The following is a 20943-nucleotide window of genomic DNA, read 5'->3' as shown; positions in this document are numbered from 1 at the left end:
TAACATATGAAAGGTATTGCTGAAAAAGCTTTAGTGACCCACCTAATTGTCACCTATGCAGTCTACTCAGTCTCGCGAAACTGTAAATATCTCTCCACTCCGATATCATATCGATGAACGGTTTAATGCGTTAGAAACTGGACTCGTAGATCTTAAATTTTATATGTGGATCATCCTATAATTCCAAGTATATTAGGAGAAAATCGCTGCTACATTTGACCTAATATTCAACACATTATGAATGTAACTTGTGATGACCTTTGCCAACTTTTGTTCCAAAACTCTTTTGACTTCAAAATGCAACATACGACTATTATACGAATAAAATAACTCATAACATAACATCATTATCATGTTAAAAGCCCTACTATCACCCCAAAAGTACATGTTATAACATTCCCAACTTGTCGACATTCGACAAAACTTATTTTTTTCAATTTGCTTAGTTCCTAAGCCTTTCAACCCTCTTGGTAGTTGTTATCCACGATCTTAAAGATTTGTAACCTCCAAGGTAACATGATTAACTTACTTTATGTACTTTCAAAGATGATCTCATTTCTGAGCTTACATCAATTAACTTATGATGTACTCTCACGTACAAAAATATGAGGTGTAACACTGCTAAGGCACTGACTTAGAAGTTTTTGCCATTGTAATATGGAAAATATAGATTTGAAAAAAATATGAAGATTTAAATATGGTATAAAGGTCTGAGTTGAAGGCTCAAAGAAGACGTATGAAGATGAAGTTGAAGATATGAAGGCTCAATGAACAATGTATGAAGATCTGGAGAAGTTAAAATCCGGTAGAATGTTCGATGGTAAATTCTAGAATTGAAAAGTGGAAGAAGTGAAAAAAGTTGAGGCTTTTATAGGGGAAAAGTGTCACGACCCCGAATTCTCACGGGACCATGATGGCGCCTAACATTTTATAGGCAAGCCAATGTTAGAAAGAGTTATTAGCCATTTTTAACAATTCAAATTAAATGAAACCCAATAAGATGAAATAAATTGAAATAGAGTGAATAAGCTAAAATAACAGCGATATCGAGATACAATATCAAAACTGGTGTCATAAGTGCACGAGTGACTAGAGTATTACAAATAACAGTCTAAATAAAAGCATAACTATCTGCAATGAAATAAATTGCTAGAATAATGTAGAAGGGGACTTCAGGCTTGCGAACACCGTACAGTTGTACCTCAAGTCTCCGTCAAGCACCATATCCAAGCAATCTGCTGACCACCGATGTGACCGACTCTAAAATCTGCACAAGAAGTGCAGAGTGTAGTATGAGTACAACTGACCCCATGTACTCTGTAAGTGCCGAGCCTAACCTCGACGAAGTAGTGACGAGGCTAAGGAGGGTCACTTACAAGAACCTGCATGCTGTATAATAATAATAAAAAGGTAAGGAAAACAGGAAGAATAAGATAATTAACTTATGAAAAAGGGCGCAATCCTTGTATCAGAGAACCCAGAATAACCGATCTCATAATTTCATGTAACAACACCAAAAATCAACACAACAACAACAATGAATACAACACACACAATCTGTTGCGGCGCGCAATCCGATCCTACCGTACAATACGCAATCTTCCCTTATTGTACCATATCAATATCAAGAATCACATATAAAATATGTTGCGGCGCGCAACCCTATCCACAATATCATCATAATTAATATCATAATCCTCCCATATTTCACAATATCAAATCACATATAAAATCCTCCCTTATTCCACCATATCACAATCATTACGGCGTGCAACCCGATCCATAAACAAATTCAACAAATGTAATCAATTCAACAACTCAATTCACAAGAATCTCTACGATTAAAGAATATGAAAGCAAAGTAGTAAAGAAACCCCGTACTAAATCAAGAAATACTACAATTAATACGAAAGCAACAAGACCAGCCAAATATATGATAGTTAAAGTGTACAAGTAAGACAATTAAGGCAAGTAGAAATTAATCATAGAGTCATAGAAGGAACGAACATTTCAATACAAGAACAATTAATGACAAGTAACAAGTTATGGCATAGAAAGCAATTAAAGCATGTAACAGTTAAGGCATAGAATAAGAAAATTCATAAAATACAGGAAAGCATGGAAATAACTTTTTTGACGGCATATATATACCTGTCACCTCGCATATACACTGTTACACACACAATTCACATAACATATAGTTCAAGGGTTCCTAATTCCCTCAAATCAAAGTTAGACCCAATGCTTACCTCGCTTTGCAATCAAATCAAAGCGAAACCGGGGCCTTTCCTCTAAAATTCGCCTCCAAACCAATCGAATCTAACCAAAATCAACTTAATATCATCAAACAACGCTAGAGAAATCACTTACAATAGATAAAGCAAAGATCTTTACCCTTTTCCCAAAAAGTCAACAAAAGTTAACCCCGGGCTCGCTTCGTGCAAAACCCGAGATTCGGACCAAAACCCAATTACCCATTCACCCCCATGCGTGATTATGTGATTAGGTTTGAAATCCGACCTCAATTTGAGGTCTAAATCTCAATTTTACAAAAATCCCAATTCTACCCAGATCCCTAATTTCTACCATGAAAACCCTAGATTTAATATTGAAAATATTTGGAATGTAATGAGTAATTGAAAAGGAATAGATTAAAGTCACTTACCAATGAATTTAGGAAGAACATCTCTTGGAAAAATTACCTCTTGGGTGTTTAGGGTTGAGAAAATGTGAGAAATGAGCTAAGTCCCGTTTTCTCATCTTTTTGTCGAGGCGCAGATATCGCAAATGCGACCTGGGGTTCACAAATGCAAACCCCGCAAATGCGAATAAGTCCTCGCAAAAGAGAACTCCCCACACCTCTGTTGGCATTGGAAATATGATACTTTGTTCGCAAATACGAACGTGGGACATTCCGCAAGTGCGACCACTTTGATCACAAATGCAAACCAGCTCCTCCAGAACGCCATCGCAAATTATAACAATTTTTTCGCAGATGCGAACCTGACATAGCTCATCCTACTATCGCAAATGCGAGAACTTAAGCATGTGCAAAAAACACCGGCAGACTCCTAACTCTATCAAACACTCCGCTATGCGTTCGAAACTCACCCAAGCCCCTCGAGCTCCAAACTGAACATGCACACAAGTTCAAAAACATCATACGAACTCGCTCGCACGATCAAAACACAAAATACCACCTAGAGTTATGGATCAAACATCAAAATGAATGATATTTTCAAAGAAACTCAAGAACATGCAAATTTACCACCGGACTTCCAAATCACGTCAAATCAACTTCGTTTTGCACCAAATTTTGAGTGTCAAATAGCAATACGGAACTATTCCAAATTTTAACATCAAAATCTGAACCTGTTAAACCTTGAAATTCTTGAACTTTCAAAAATGCTAGATTTCGGTAAAATGATTCAAAACAAGTTAGGGACTTCCGAATTAAATTTTGGGCATATGACTAAGTCCCAAATCACGATGCAGACCCACCGGGACCGTCAAAATACTGATCTGGGTCCGTTTATGCAAAATGTTGACCGTAGTCAACTCAAATCATTTTAAAGGTTAAAATTCGCATTTTTTTAAAATTTTCACATAAAAATTTTCTGAAATAAGACATAGACTACGCACGCAAATCGAGATACGTAAAATGGAGCTAATCAAAGTATCGGAGCATAGAAATGAAGGCAAAAACTATAAATGACCTATCGGGTCATCACATTCTCCACCTCTAAACAAACGTTCGTCTTCAAACGAACATAGAAAGGTACCTGGATTGGTGAAAAATTGTGAATATCTACTCCGCATGTCAAACTCGGACTCCCACGTGGTTGTATCGATCGGCTGACCTCTCCACTATACTTCAACTGAAGGATAACTCTTAGACCTCAACTTCCGGACTTGTCGGACTAGAATAGCCACCGGCTCCTCCCCATAAGTCAAATCCTTGTCCAACTAGACTGAACTGAAATCTAACATATGGGACGTATCACCGTGATACTTTCAGAGCATGCACTTATGGAATACCGGATGGACTACTGATAAACTTGGTGGCAATGCAAGCTTGTAGGCCACCTCACCCACTCACTCAAGAATCTCAAAAGGTGAGATATAACTAGGGCTCAACTTGCCCTTCTTTTCGAAACTCATCACACCCTTCATGGGGAAAACCCGAAGAAATACCCTCTTCCCAACCATGAATGCAACATCACGAACTCTACGGTCGGTGTAACTCTTCTACCTAGACTGAGCTGTGCGAAGTCGATCCTGAATCATTTTGACCTTTTCCAAGGCATACTGAACCAAATTGATACCCAACAACTGAGCTTTTCCCGGCTCAAACCAATCAACTGGCGAACGGCACCGCCTCCAGTACAATGCCTCATAGGGATCCGTATGAATACTCAACTTGTAGATGTTGTTGTAGGCAAACTCCGCAAGTGGCAAGAACTGATCCCAAGAACCCCCGAAATCCATAAAGGAAGTGCGAAGCATATCTTCCAATATCTGAATGGTGCGCTTAGACTGTCCATCCGTCTGGGGGTAAAATATTGTACTCAACTTAACCCGTGTTCCTAACTCACGATGTACGACCCTCCAGAAATGCAAAGTGAACTGCGTACCTCAATCATAAATGATAGACATGGGCACACCGTGAAGACGTACGATCTCGCGGTTATAGATCTCAGCCAACCGCTATGAAGAATGGTAATTGCCACTGGAATAAAATGTGCCGACTTGGTCAACTTATCCACAATGACCCATACTGCGTCAAACTTCTTCTAAGTCTGTGGGAGCCCAACAATAAAATCCATGGTAATATGCTCCCTAGGGGTTCTTATCGAGCAGATAATTACGCTTAACAGTTCGGCTTATCGGATTATAAATATAGTGATACGCTAACCATCCAATAAGATAACGGGCGGATTGGTATCAGATTAACGATTATCGGAAGGTTATCGGACGGTTTATTGGCTAAACCAAATAAATTTTTTATCATAGAATCTTGCTGCTCTAGCTTCACAACTCGGTCATATGTTTTTCTAATGTATATTCGAGGCATTTTATGTGCACATGACAATAAATCCCATAGTATATTATGTACATGTTGGATATGAGACTATCTCAATCACTGCACCCAAATGAAGCAGCAACCTTAATTATCACTTCTCATTGGCTATTTTTTTTATCATAGCATCTTGCTGCACTTTCTCTGTTTTAATGTATATGTTGTTCTCATATCCAACATGTACATAGTATACTGTGGGATCTATTACTCTGGAACAAATTTTTTGAATACTCAATAAAGGTAAAAGTGTAAATATAAAAATTCTTAACGGGTTAACGATTTATCCGATAAAAAAATTGAGTAATCCGCCCCCAAACTGTTAAGCCGTTAATTATAAAATCTCAATCCGTTCGCCATCCATTATCCCGATAATCCGATACCAATAAGCTAATAAACCATCGATTCGGTTAACAGTTATGGTTTGATTTTGAACAACCCTAATGCTTCTACTTCCACTCGGGGATCTCTAGCCTCTGAAGCAAACCATCAGGCCTCTGATGCTCGTACTTTACTTGCTTACAATTCAGACACCAAGCCACATATGCAACTATATACTTCTTCATTCTCCTCTACCAATAATGCTGCCGCAAGTCTTGATACATCCTTGCGGCACGCAGATGAATGGAATACCGGGAACTATGGGCCTCCTCAAGAATCAACTCATGAAGCCCATCCACATTAGGCACACAAATCCGACCCTGCATCTTCAACACCCCATCATATCTAATATTAACCTGCTTTGCAGTACCGTGCCACACCATGTCCTTAAGAACAAGCAAATGGGGGTCATCATACTGACACTCTCTGATGTGTTCATATAAAGAAGACCGAGAGACCGTGCAAGCTAGAACATAACTGGGCTCTGAAATATCTAACCTCACGAATTGATTGGCCAAAGCCTGAACATCTAATACTAGCGGCCTCTCTCCAACTGGAATAAACGTCAGGTTACCCATACTCATAACCTTTCTACTCAAGGCATCGGCCACCACATTGACCTTCCCGGTATGATACAAAATGGTGATATCATAATCTTTCAACAGCTCTAACCACCTCCTTTTCCTCAAGTTGAGATCCTTTAGCTTGAACAAATACTGTAGACTCCAATGATCCGTGAATACCTCACACGACACGCGATAAAGATAGTGCCTCCAAATCTTTAGTGCAAGAACAATGGATGCTAACTCTACGTCATGAACAAGATAATTCTTCTCATGAAACTTGAACTACCGTGACATGTATAGAATCACCTGCCATCCTGCATCAATATTGCATCGAGCCCAATACACAATGTGTCACAATACACAATGTAGGATCCTAAACCTGTGGGCAACACCAACACTGGCGCTATAGTCAAAGCAGTCTTGAGCTTCTGAAAGCTCAACTCACACTCATCCGACCACCTAAATGGAGCACCCCTTTTGGGTCAATCTAGTCAATGGGACTGCTATGTGTCACAGCTCCTTTTTACCGAAGAGGATATGGGATAAGGGAATTTTTCCAAATTAAGTGACATTAATCGAAATGGGATTATTTATTTATCAGAGTCGCCACTTGGAATAATTTATGGTGTCCCAAGTCACCGGTTTATTTTAAATCCCAAATCGAGGAAGTTTGACTCTATTTATGGTCTGCGAATACAGAAGACCGGGTAAGGAATTCTGTTAACCCGGGAGAAGGTGTGAGGCACTCCCGAGTTCCGTGGTTTTAGCACGGTCGCTTAACTAGTAATAATTGGCCTAGTTATCTGATTTATACATATTTGAAACCTTTTGTGCATTACCGCTTTTATATCGCTTTTAATATTTATGAAATTTATTTCTGGAACAAGTCACGATGTCGTACACTTGTCGTTTTGATACACATTGCAAACCGCACCACATGAAATGCACCCGCGATTTACAACATGTTTACTTTTATTATTATTGTTTGAAGTTCTGATCGATTCACGTGAAACGCACACTCGAATTGGGATTTACGTATCGTGACCATGCCACGGGAACCGTACCCATGGTCACGATGATTTATTATTTGCGTCTAAAGCAAGCTACGATGTTCATGATTAATTACTACATTTGAGATTGTTTTGAGATCGTGATTTATGATAAAGTATTATTGTGGAAAGGTATATGAGTTCAACACATCCTTAATAAGTAAGTTAACAACAATTTTACCCTTATTAAATTGGACCAAACAAAAATAAACCATTAGGTCTATTACATCAAATTAAAACCTCACATGCCCAAATTAATTCTCAAACAAATCCTATGGCTTTCTCAAATATTTTCCGAACAACCTATGAATAATTAAGCTAAAACCCATAACTCAATTTGTTATAGCACAAACTAAAACACAACCTACTGCCATTAAATCTTTCACAAATGAGCAATAAAAATTCTAATCAAAATTGGAAGACTCAAAACATTATACATTCTGAACTAAAAAAAAAGCAAGTAGAGATATTCTCACACATAATCCAAATCAATGAAAGAAAATAGCCGACATAAAGAAAGATGAAACGGTAACCATTATAACCTTTATAATTAACCAAATGAAAGCAGTACACCAATACGCATAAGACAAACATCAACCAAAATTAATAGATAACAAAGAAGAAAATTCGGAAAGAAAAAAAAAATACAGCGAAACATTATATGAATCAATATCCAAAAAGAAAAATAAAAAAAAACTAAGAAACGAACCTTTTATTGAACAATTCTCTTCAATAATATTAGAAGTTCCACCGGAGCTTTAAAATTTCAGAAACGGCAAGTCGAACTGCGACAAGAACTCGAACCGACGACTAAGATCGGAAAAGCTCAAAAAACCCACAACAACTCTCGAGGTGTTGATAGCCCAGGAGATGCAGAGTGAACAGTAGGAGATAGAATTATTTTGAAATTCCCTTTCATTACTGTTTTTTTTTAATTTCAGATCTCAATCCTTTGTTGAAGCTTTTCTATGTATTTTTTAGCTAATTTCCTTTTTTTCGAAACTTCAAATAGCACTTTAAGAATTCTGAGCTTTTGAAAGTTTTGTTTCTAGCCTATATTGAGTGCCTTTTCGCGTGTGTGATGAGAGGAGGGTGTGGGAGTGAAAGAATGAGAGTGAGATAGGGGCGGCGCTAGGGTTCTCTGTAGAAGAGGGGTCTGTTCCGTCTATCTCTCTTTCTTTTTGTCTCTGTTTTTCCCCCTCCCCCTTCTCTCTATTTTCAGATCTATCTCCCTTTTGTGTGTTGGGTGAGTGAAAAATATATAGGTTTAGGTACAGGGATTAATTGGTGACATGGACATGTGCATTTTTTGAGAGAAAGTATGTGAGTTTGTTACAAAAGATAAGGAAGAATCTTGCCACATGGAAATGACTTATTGACACTTGTTTTAATTAATATATTTTTTTTAAGAGTGTAAAATAAAAATACTAGCTAAATATTTTAAAATCAAGAACATATAATTTTTGTGATTTTTAATTTTCTTAAACCTACTAAAAATGAAGTTAAGGTTAAAATATGTAGATTAAACTTAAAATTATTTACATACTAAAAAGTGTTGAAAAATCACAAGTATGGTAAAAAATTAGGTGCTTACTCTATGGATGAAAATTCCTCCGGGAACTGGCGATAATAAACCGCCAAACCAAGGAAGCTCCGAATCTTTGTAGCTGAAGTAGGTCTAGGCCAGTTTTGAACTACCTCAATCTTCTTAGATCCACTTTGATGCTCTCTGCAGATACAACATGTCCCAAAAAGGCGATTGAGTCCAACTAAAACTCACACTTTGAAAACTTGGCATATATCTCTCAGAGTCCTAAGTACAATCCGAAGATGTTGCTCATGCTCCTCTCGATTTCAAGAGTAGATCAAGATATCATCAATGAATACGATCAATAAAGAATCCAAATAGGGCTTGTATACAGGGTTCATCAAACTCATAAATGCTGCTGGGGCACTTGTCAACCCAAATGACATCATTAGGAACTCATATTGCCCATACCGAGTCCGAAAAGCCATCTTAGGGACATCAAATGCCTAATCTTCAACTGATGGTATCCATACCTCAAATCGATCTTCGAAAATACCTTGGCACCCTGAAGCTGATCAAGTAAGTCATCAATCCTCGGCAACGAATAGTTGGTCTTGATAGTGACTTTTTTCAACTGCTGATAGTCTATACATATCCTCATCGATCCATTTTTATTCTTCACGAACAATACGGGCTTACCCTAGGGTGAGACACTAGGTCTAATGAATTCTTTATCAAGTAAATCTTACAACTGCTCCTTCAATTCCTTCAACTCCGGCGGGGCCATACGGTATGGTGGAATAGAAATGGACTGAGTGCCTGGAGCTAAATTAATACAGAAGTCAATATCTCTGTCGGGTGGCATCCCCGACAGATCTACAGAAAACACCTCTAGAAACTCACGTACAACAGGTACTGAATCTATGGAAGGAACCTCCGCACTAGAATCCCGAATATAGGCCAAATAAGTTAGACACCCCTTCTCGACCATACGTTGAGCCTTGACATAAGAAATAACCATGCTGGTAGAATGACCAAGAGTCCATCTCCACTCTAATAGAGGTAACCTCGGCAAGGCTAAAGTCACTGTCTTGGCATGACAATACAATATAACATGATACGGTGACAACTAATCCATGCCCAAAATAATATTAAAGTCTACCATATCAAGAAGTAGGAGATCTACACGAGTCTCAAGACTCACAATAATAATCGCACACGAACGATATACATGATCTATATTAATAGAATCTCCCACAGGTGTGAACACATACACAAACGTACTCAAAGAATCATGAGGCACAACCAGATATGAAGCAAAATAGGATGACACGTAGGAATAAGTAGAGCCCAGACTAAATAGAACTGAAGCATCTCTATCGCAAACTAGAACAATACCCGTGATAACGACGTCAAATGACTCTGACTTAGGTCTAGTCGGGAAAGCATAAAATTGAGGCTGGCCCCCACCACTATGACCTACGTCTCTGGGATGGTCTCTAGCTGGCTGACCTCCACCTCTAATGGCCTGACCTCCACCTATAATAGCCAGACCTCCACCTCTGGCTGCCTGCCCCCTTTCTTTAGCTGGCTGAGTAGGCGGTGGAGCATTTGGTACCGGGATCATGGCACGAGAACTCTGTTGTGGCATGCCGCTCAACAATCTCACACAGAACCTCCTGATGTGACTAGTACCTCCATACTCAAAACACCCATCCTGGTGCTGTGGCTGCTGAAGCTAACCCAAACAGGCTGGATAACCACGGGCATAGATCTGGATCAGAGGCGCACTAATTGGAGCTGATGGTGCACTGTAGGCTGTTTGCCCCAGATGAGATACATAAAGACCACGACTCCTTAAAGCACTGTGAGATACTTGAAGCGCTGACTGAAATGGCTTGGGAGGATGGCCTCTACCAAAAGTACCCCTACCTCCAGATGAGGCGCCACTGAAACTACCGGAATGACTATGACTCTTAGCAGACACCGGCCCCCTCTTCTGACCACGAACCATCTCGATCTGTCTAGCAATATCTATGGCCCTCTGGAAAGTAATATCATCTCCAGTCTCATTGGCCATATGTAGCATGATAGTGAAAGTGAGCCCATCAATAAATCTCCTCACTCTCTCCCTTTTAGTGGGGAGAAAGATAATGGCGTGGCGAGCTGGGTCCATAAATCGAGTCTCATACTGGGTAACAATCATACTACCATGTTGAAGACTCTCAAACTGCAAGTGGGAATCCCCTCTCAGAGTGACATGGATGAACTTCTCTAGAAATAGCTATGAAAACTGATCATAGGTAGGTGCAGGCGAACCAGGTGGTCTAGTCAATACATAATCTCTCCACCATCTCTTTGCAGAACCAGTCAGCTGAAACACTGCAAAGTCGACCCCATTGGTCTCAACAATACCCATATTGCGCAACGCCTCGTGACAACGATCCAGGTAATCCTATGGGTCCTCAGAATATGCACCGCTGAAATGAACAGGAAAGAGCTTGGTAAACTTATCCAACCTCAAGAAGGCCTCAGAAGTAGGGGTGGGTTTAAAATCTGAAAAATTAAAAAATTGTACCGTACCAAATTAATTCGGTACAGAATTTTTAAAAGTTCGATACTTCGGTACGATCCTCGGTATTAGGATATTGGTATTTCGGTATTTCAGTTTAACCGAAATACCAATTTCTTTTACTAAATGTTATATAGCATATGTCAAATACAATGTGTAGTCTAGTTTTAATTAAGCAATGGTACCGGCCAGGTGCCCTAATCTTGAGAGATGTGCCAGTATTTATATGCCCCACTTCTTTTATTTCTGTGTCATCCGTTTTCTTAGCGCTAGAGTAATATGCTATTAAGCTTAATTTGCATGTTATCGTCAGGAGAATTATAATCTGATTTGGTTGAACAAGCCATAGTTCTGAAAAGGCATGCACTTTGTAGGATTCCAACACTTGTCATGGAAAATCGGCATTAGCCAAAGCTCATAACCATTGTGTGTACAATTTTGAGCTCACAACAGAAGTGCAGAAATTACGTTCCACTATTAGACTTTGTTGCTTGCATCTTTACTGATTCTATGGCATGAAAGTGCCTCTGGAATCTATTAATAGAACATTTGTTTCTCAAAGAAGGAAAACTAGATAAGCCAGAGTTGAAATTAAAAAAAAAGTTAAGCAATAGGGAATATGTTCCTACCTAAGAAATTATCGTGCTTTTCCATCCAACTCTTTTTTGTTTTTACCCTTTCGTTTCATATATTTTCTCTATTAAAATTTGGTCTATTTTATATTTTATTGTTCAATGGATGTAATGGCCAAATACTTCTCTTTCAAAATTTTCAATAATCTTGGCTGCCTCAGTCTTATATGCAAATAAGGCAGCTACAAGAAATGCTCTAGTAAAGCTGTACATCACTCTTTAATGCATGATTGTTGTTGCATTTCTTATTATCTTATAGACCTTTATCATGCAAATTTGTTATGCAAATTGATAAATCGAAACAGTACCGAAATCGTACCGAACCAAACAAGAAATATCGAACTACATTGGTACGGTATTTGCTATACACAATTGATAAATCGAATATTGAAATACCGAACCGTAATTCCTAAATACCGAACCAAAATACAGAACGCCCACCCCTACTCAGAAGACATAGCGGGTCTATTACCGGCCTGTGCCGTGACGACCGGCTGAACCACCCCAACTGACGGGGCTACTGGAGTCTGATATAAGGGAGCCACCTGATTAGGGGTATGAGTAGCGGGAGTGTGTGCTCCTCCCCTATCCTGAGTGATAGCCGGTGCCACCGGGAATGCATCAGTCTGGGCCACATTTCCCATAAGGCCCACCAAGCGGACTAGAACGTCCAGAAGTACTGGAGTTGATATGAACCCCTCCGGGATCTGAGCTGGTCTGGCGGGTACGGTTTGAGTTGGAACCTCCTCCTCATGATCAATTTGAGGCTCCACTATGGGTGATGTTGCTCGAGCTCTAGGCTGAGCTCTGCCTCTGCCTCAGCCTCTAGCTTGACCTCGGCCTCGCTCTCTTCCCCTGGTAGTAGCTGCCATTGGGGGATCCGGCTTCTGTCCGGCTACAGATGTTGTGCGTGCTCTCGCCATCTGCAAGAGAACAAGAATAAAATGGTTCAATCATCAATGATAGAATAAAATTGCACGATAGAGAAGGAAAGAAGTGAATTTTTTCCTAAATTCTATAGCCTTTGGAAGATAAGTATAGACGTCTCCGTACCGATTCTCCAGACTCTACTAAGGTTTCTCGTGACTTGTGAGACCTAGGCAATCTAGTGCTCTGATACCAACTTGTCATGACCCGGAATTCCCACCCTCGGGACCGTAATTGTGGCTAATATTTCACTTGTTAGGCAAGCCAACGTTAGATAGAGTTATTAGCCATTTTTAACAATTCAAATTAAATGAAGCCCAATAAGCTGAAATAAAGAATTAGCAAAAATAATGACGATATCTAGATAAATTCCCAGAACTGGTATCACAAGTGCACGAGCGACTAGAGTACTACAAATAATAGACTGAATGAAAGCATAGCTATCTGAAATGAAATAAATAGCTAGAGTAATGTAAATGGGGACTTCAGGGCTGCGAACACCGTGTAGTTGCATCACAAGTCTCCGTCAAGTACCGGATCCGAGCAATCTACTGATCGTCGCTGGGACCGACTCCAAATTCTGCATAAGAAGTGCATAGTGTAGTATGAGTACAACCGACCCCATGTACTCTGTAAGTGCCGAGCCTAACCTCTTTGAAATAGTGACGAGGCTAAGGCGGGTTACTTGTAATAACCTGCACGCAATATAATAATAATAATAGGAAAGGAAAACATGAAGAATAAGGTAGTAAACTTATGAAAAAGGACCCAATCATTGTATCAGAGAACCATGAATAACCTATCTCATAATTTCATGTAACAACACCGGAAATCAACACAACAACAATAATAAATACAACACACACAATCTGTTGCGGCGCGCAACCCGATTCCACCGTACAATATATAATCCTCCCTTATTTTACCATATCAATATCAAGAATCGCATATAAAATCAGTTGCAGCGCGCAACCCGATCCCACTACATCAATATTAAATCCTCCCTTATTCCACCATATCACAACCGTTGCGGCGCGCAACCCGATCCATAAACAAATTCAACAAATGTAATCAATCCAACAACTCAATTCACAAGAATCTCTACGATTAAGAATATGAAAGCAAAGCAATAAAGAAACCCCTTACCAAATCAAGGAATACTATAATTAATACGAAAGCAACAAGACAAGCCAAATATATGATAGTTAAAGTGTATAAGTAAGACAATTCAGGCAAGTAGCAATTAATCATGGAGTTATGGAAGGAACGAACATTTCAATACAAGAACAATTAATGACAAGTAACAAGTTATGACCTAAAAAGCAATTAAAGCATGTAACAGTTAAGACATGAAATAAGATAATTCATAAAATACGGGAAAGCATGGAAACAACTATTTTGACGGCTTATATACACCTGTCACCTCGTATATACTCCGTTACACACATAATTCACATAACATATAGTTCAAGGGTTTTTAATCCTCTCAAATCAAAGTTAGACCCAATACTTACCTCGCTCCGCAATCAAATCAAAGAGAAACAGGGGCCTTTCCTCTAAAATCTGGCTCCAAATCAATCTAATCTAACCAAAATCGACTTAATATCATCAAACAACGCTAGGGAAATCAATTACAATAGATAAAACTAAGATCATTATACTTTTCCCAAAAAGTCAACAAAAGTCAACCTCGGGCCCTCTTGGTCAAAACCCCGAATTATCCATTCACCCCAAGCCCGATTATGTGATTAGTTTCGAAATTCGACCTCAATTTGAGGTCTAAATCTCAATTTTATAAAAAATTTCAATTCTACCTAAATTCCTAATTTTTACCATAAAAACCCTAGATTTAATGGTGAAAATACTTGGAATGTAATGTGTAATTGAAAAGAAATAGATTAAAGTAACTTACCAATGAATTTAGGAAGAAAATCTCTTGAAAAAATCGCCTCTAGATTGTTTTGGGTTGAGAAAATGTGAGAAATGAGTTAAGTCCCGCTTTCTCAGCTTTTTGTCCAGGTGCAGATATCGCAAATGCGACCTGGGGTTCGCAAATGCAAAGATTTCTAGCAAAAAAAAAATCCTCAAACCTCTGTTGGCATTGCAAATGCGACGCTTTGTCCGCAAATGCGAACGTGGGACATTCCGCAAATTCGACCACTTTGATTGCAACTGCGAACCAGCTTCCCCCGGTACCCCATTGCAAATGCGATCAATCTCTTCGCAAATGCGAACCTGACATGGCCCATCCTACTATCGCAAATGCGATCCTAAGCTCGCAAATGCGAGAACTGAGGCCTGTGCAAAAAAAAACTAGCAGACTCCTAACTCTATCAAACACTCCGCTACGCGTCCGAAACTCACCTGAGCCCCTTGGGAACCAAACCGAACATGCAGACAAGTCTAAAAATATCATACGAACTTGCTCGCGCGATTAAAACACCAAATAATACCCAAAACTATGAATCCGACATAAAAATGAATGATATTTTCAAAGAACTCAAGAACATACAAATTTACAATCGGACGTCCAAATCAACTCTGTTTTGCATCAAATTTTACAGACAAGTTTCAAATAGAAATACGAAACTTTTTCAAGTTTCAACATCAAAATTCGAACCCGTTAGCTAAGAAGTCAACTTTTGGTCAAACCTTGAAATTCTTAACTTTCAAAAATGCTAGATTTCGGCAAAATGCTAGATTCCAAATGCTAGATTTCAGCAAAATGCCAGATTCCGAATTAAATTTTGGGCATATGCCCAAGTCCTAAATCTCGATACGGACCCACATGTACTGTCAAAATACTGATCTGGATATGTTTACATAAAATATTGACCGCAGGCAACTCAAATTATTTTTAAGGTCAAAATTCATATTTTCTTAAATTTTTCACATAATGTTTTTTCGGAATTAGACACGGACTGTGCACGTAAATCGAGACATACAAACTAGAGCTTATGGAGGCCTTAAAGCAAATAAATAAGGGCTAAAACTATAAATGACCTATCGGGTCATCACAAAAAGGTAATTGCGCAACCTTTCGCATTCGAAGACAGTTAGTCGATGACAAACACGTGTTCGAAGTCAGAACTACATGGTTGATAGGACGTTTCGATTTATCCGCCATCTCAGTTATAACGTACGAGGGAAGAAACCAGTGTTCATCTATCATATTGCATTATTTCGGCAAACCTACTTTCCAGAAAATGAGGGGACTATCTGTATACTGGTAAAATCGAGGATAGAGCATACCCGATTTCCCGGTGAAGAAAACAGAAGAAGGGCATGAACGCATGAGACTGAAATCTAGGCCGGGAACCTTTCGTATCGAGACCCATAAAAGAAGAACGATGTGTTCATCACTGGGCATGATAAAGAAACGCTCTCTGAACCCAGAACGAGTTCTAAAACCTTGGAAAATACGGTAAACGGTTACGCACGAAGGATAAATGGCTGTGATTTGTACATGACCGGATATCACGGTGCGGATCTCGTTCGATGTCGGTTATGGATAAGTAATTAACAAGAAAGGAAGATTTTTTTATCTTTTTTAGACTTGTACTAGGGATGAAACTCTCTTACTAGTTAAAGATGGATTTTTTCTTTAGAGAGACACATTGTAACACGCAAATCAAGGCAATACAAATTCATTTTCTGCTTTCTAGCTTATACAAAAGTTCTTACTTAACTGTTTGTTCTTCATTTACAATTGGGTTCGAACCGCGTACAAATTTAATTATTATTCGATTTAAGGGTAAACAACCACAATGTTTAGCATTCGTTAAACAACAAAAGAATCGTTTAGAGACTAGTAAACGTGAGCTTCACTTAACCTTCCTTGTGCGTAGAACATGTTTAATTATTTTTTTTCTTGTTAAAATTAATAACCAAAAAAAAGGTAGCCCAATTAAAGTAGAAGGATTCTTCGGAGAAAAAAAATAAGAAATAACCTGATTTACAACTGCTAATTGAAAAGTAGTCACAATTTCGAAAGTAATATTTTTTAGAAATAACGTGATTTACAATTACTAATTGAAAATTAGCCACAACTTCAAAAGTAATCGAAATTTAACCACTTTTTCATGTAATAATAACTTTGAACAAAAATACCCTTAAAATATGAAAAATAATTCCAGCATAATATGCTGGAGTTCAAATGTTTTACTTATAAAATTCCAGCATAATGTGTTGAAATTTACAACGTGTTGGAATTCCAACATAATATGCTAAAATAATATACACAGGAATTCCATAGTCCATTATATTATGCTGAAACTTTCTGCGTTTAAGTTAGGGTATTTTTGTCCAAATTTTATCTCCTCACAAAATAGTGACTATTTTTCAATAACTTTGCAAGTGCCGCCTATTTTATAATTATCAGTCCGAAAATCGGCTAGCCCATGCTATTATTTTGAAAAAGTAGAAATAATCTGATTTACAACTGCTAATTAATATTAGCAGTAGTTTCAAAAGTAATCGAGATTTAGCCACTTTTTCATGTAAAAATAAAATCTGAAAAACATCCTTAAAAATTCGAAAATATTCCAGCATAATATGATGGAGTTCGAATTATTTACATATGAGATTCAAGCATAATGTGTTGGGATTTCATATTATGCTGGTCTATTGGAGTTCCAACACAACCCACTGGAAGTTTATATGCATGAACTCCATAATCCAGCATATTATGCTGGAACTTTCTATGTTTCAGTTAATGTATTTTTATTCAGATTTTATCTACGCATAAAATAGTGGCTATTTATCAATAACTTTGCAAGTGCTGGCTGATTTTAATACTGGTCCAAAAATTAACTTGCCCATGCTATTTTATTGAAAAAATATAAATAACCTGATTTACAAATTGCCCATGCCACAATTTTAAAAGTAATCAAAATTTAGCCACTTTTCATGTAAAAATAAAAGAAAAATACCCTTAAAAATCCGAAATTTTTATAGATAATATACTGGAGTTCGAATTATTTATATATGAGATTCTAACATAATGTGTTAGAATTTCAAAATGTGTTGGAGTTACAACATAATATCCTGGAAGTTTATACGCAGGAGCTCCATACATATTATGCTGCAACTTTTCGTACTTCAGATAGGATATTTTTGTCCTGATTTTATCTCCACATAGAATAATGGCTATTTTCCAATGACTTTGCAGATGCTGATTATTTTTCAATTACTTGTCCACTGGCTAGCCCATGCTGGAAAAAAAAAAATAGAAATAATTTGATTTACAACTGATAATTAAAAATTATTTCAAAAGTAATCAAAATTTATTCATTTTTTCAAAAGAAAATAAAACTGCGATAATATCCTTAAATTTTTGAAAATATTCCAACATAATATACTGAATTTCGAATTTTTACATATGAGATTCAGCATAATATGCTGAGACTCATAACGTGATGAGTTCCAACACAATATACTGGAGTTCGAATTTTTACATATAAGATTCAACATAATATATTGGAATTCATAACGTGTTGGAGTTCCAACATAATATACTGGATGTTTATATACATGAGTTCTATAATCCAGCATATTATGCTGAAACTTTTCATATTTTAACTAGGGTACTTTTGTCCAGATTATATCTACATATTAAATAATGGCTACTTTACAAATATACGCTATTTTTCTATAACCACCCGTAAAAATGACTATGGCATACTAAATGCGAGTAGTGTGAAAAGGCCATTTCAACTCAACTTGATTTTGCGCGTCAATGGGTGATCCACGCAGGTCCCAAGTCCCGACTGACGGCTTAATCTAACGTTTGACCACTCGAGCACTTGATTTTTCTTTAATACGGAGTATAAAATACAATGGATTTAAATTATAAAAACTGACAAAATAAACAATGTGTACATCATCAGCAAAATTTTTACCAGTTGTGACAAGTTACTTATTCCAAATTACCCCCAGATATGATTGATACCCAACTAACACTACCTGTCAGGAATCCTTTTCTCAAACGTATAACTATTTACATAAAACATCGGGAGAAAAATAAGTGCAGGCCTAAAAATATTATTAATAATTAAAGATGAAACCCAATACCTTAGTCATTTGATAGAAAAATCAACAATCACTCTAATAATAAAACTCTAGCCCAAATCCCACACTAAGACAGAGTAATATGAGTTTTACTAACGGGTATACAAACTCTAAAGAAAAAGGAAATAACTAATACGAACTCGATAAAGCTGAAACAAAAGCCTCCAAGAGCAATGCGGTGGCTCACCTCAGCGATAGGATCCACTCGAACGAACTCGTCAGCCGCTAGCTCCATCTCCTGCAACGGTATCTGCATTGAGATGCAAGTAAGGAGTGAGTTATATGTAAATATAACCCAGTAAGATCCTCGACCCACCATTTCGAATACCTCTGAAACACGTGTTAGAAAATACAAACACACTACAATAAGAACAATATACTAAACACAATAATTCCACAATAACATAATATACAGGTATCAACAGAGTTAATAACAATTAACTAACAAGAACACATATGTCTCAACCCACTAAACACTAAGGACTTGTCATAAATGAAGTGAAAGAAATTAACCAACACCACAATGTTTCAAATATGTAACAGAGCATATACAATGCTCACTGAAACATACACAATGCCCCCAATATATCAAGAATCATACACAATGATCGAGTGATGTACAAAGGCATACACAATGCCCCAATATCAGGGCTCACAGTCATATCAAACAATCAAATCCAACATCATGGCTCACAGCCGTATCACACCATCAAACAATTTATAAAATAATTTTAGTATTTTCTTTTCATAAAAAAATATATTCGCGGCTAGTCAAAGACCACTGATTCTGTCAAACGCACGATTGTCCCAACACATGGACCAGACATATAAAAATATATTTTTCAAGACAAGTTTTGAAAAGCAAGTATCAAAACTTAAGTTTCACTTACCTTACTAACGAAAAATTTTCCAACATTGCGACTTCTAAAACACCAATCAAACGGCCTCCAATGACCTCAATCTATGCGAAATATTAATTAGCGATGTCAATTACACTAGTTAAAGTTATCACATAATTCTTATACAAAAGCTAGTTAATAATTGACACGCTAACGATTCAACCAATCCCTTAATCACTCACAAATGTAAAACTCATTAAACTGAAAAGGTTTCTAACTGGACTTTTATGTCTCATTAATACATATGTAGTGTTGAAAGATTCCAAGTCTAATCACACGAAAACGTAATGTGACTAATTTAAAGTGCAGATCCCATGAATTCTCTGTGCACATTATTTGACTATAATATGTAATGTTCTAGAGTCTTGTCCATAATAGTAAGTTTTCCATTATTAGCCAATAATTACTCAACCACATATCTCCTAAATTATAAAGTACTAGCAGAAGCCGAAACTATTTACCAACAAAGGAAACGCTTTTCCATAGCATTGTACACCCAAACCTATATTTAATTTAATTCCTCAATCATTACATCATCATTACCAATATAATTACTCTACTCCAATTTCACTGAATACTACTGTATGTAAGAATTAAGAATAGACATACCTGTTAACTTGATATATCTCTTTTCTTACAAGAATTCCTACGCAGTGGAGAATTAATCACGCCGACGCAATTCGTGTTTTTCCCTAATATTCCTTTTTGAATGGACCATACGTGTTTTTCCCTATATATATATATATATATATATATATATATATTCCAATCCCTAAATCCTAACTTTAGCAGCAATAGGTTAAGGCCCGTATTTTATTTTTCATCCCTATTATTATCTAAAATTATTAATATTGCTCAGTGGTATACCTAATTATAAATTAGGTTCACTAATCGTTTATATAGTATATTATCTAATATATAATAAATCTTCTTCATTAGCTTAATCTTTGACCCAACAGGTACCAACAAAATTACTTCTTCAATCTCTCGATTAATTAGTATATAAATATATTTTGAGTTATTACATTCTCCCGCACATAATAAGCGTTCGTCCTCGAACGGGTTAGAAAGTGTACCTGACATCTCAAAAAACTAGGGGTACTTGCTTCGCATGTCTTCTTCGAACTCCCACGTAGCTTCCTCTGTTGGATGGTTGCGCCATAAGCACTGAAGCAACCTTTTTCGACCTCAATTGTAGCACTTGCCTATCAAGAATAGCATCGGATCTTCTTCATAAGTTATG

The 20943-nt window shown here is 37.4% G+C and overlaps 1 long non-coding RNA gene across 1 annotated transcript; it reads right to left on the bottom strand.

Annotated features, from left to right (window-relative positions):
* Window positions 1-1025: 1025 nt before the first annotated feature.
* LOC104114883 (uncharacterized) lies at window positions 1026-8306 on the bottom strand. Its single transcript, XR_690487.4, has 2 exons — window positions 7783-8306; window positions 1026-1389 (listed from the first exon to the last, which is right to left on the bottom strand). It is a non-coding gene; the product is annotated as an uncharacterized lncRNA (long non-coding RNA).
* Window positions 8307-20943: the final 12637 nt, after the last annotated feature.

Source organism: Nicotiana tomentosiformis, chromosome 4, assembly GCF_000390325.3.
Source record: "Nicotiana tomentosiformis chromosome 4, ASM39032v3, whole genome shotgun sequence".
NCBI lineage: Eukaryota > Viridiplantae > Streptophyta > Magnoliopsida > Solanales > Solanaceae > Nicotiana > Nicotiana tomentosiformis.
This window is presented reverse-complemented; position numbering and strand designations above follow the sequence as displayed.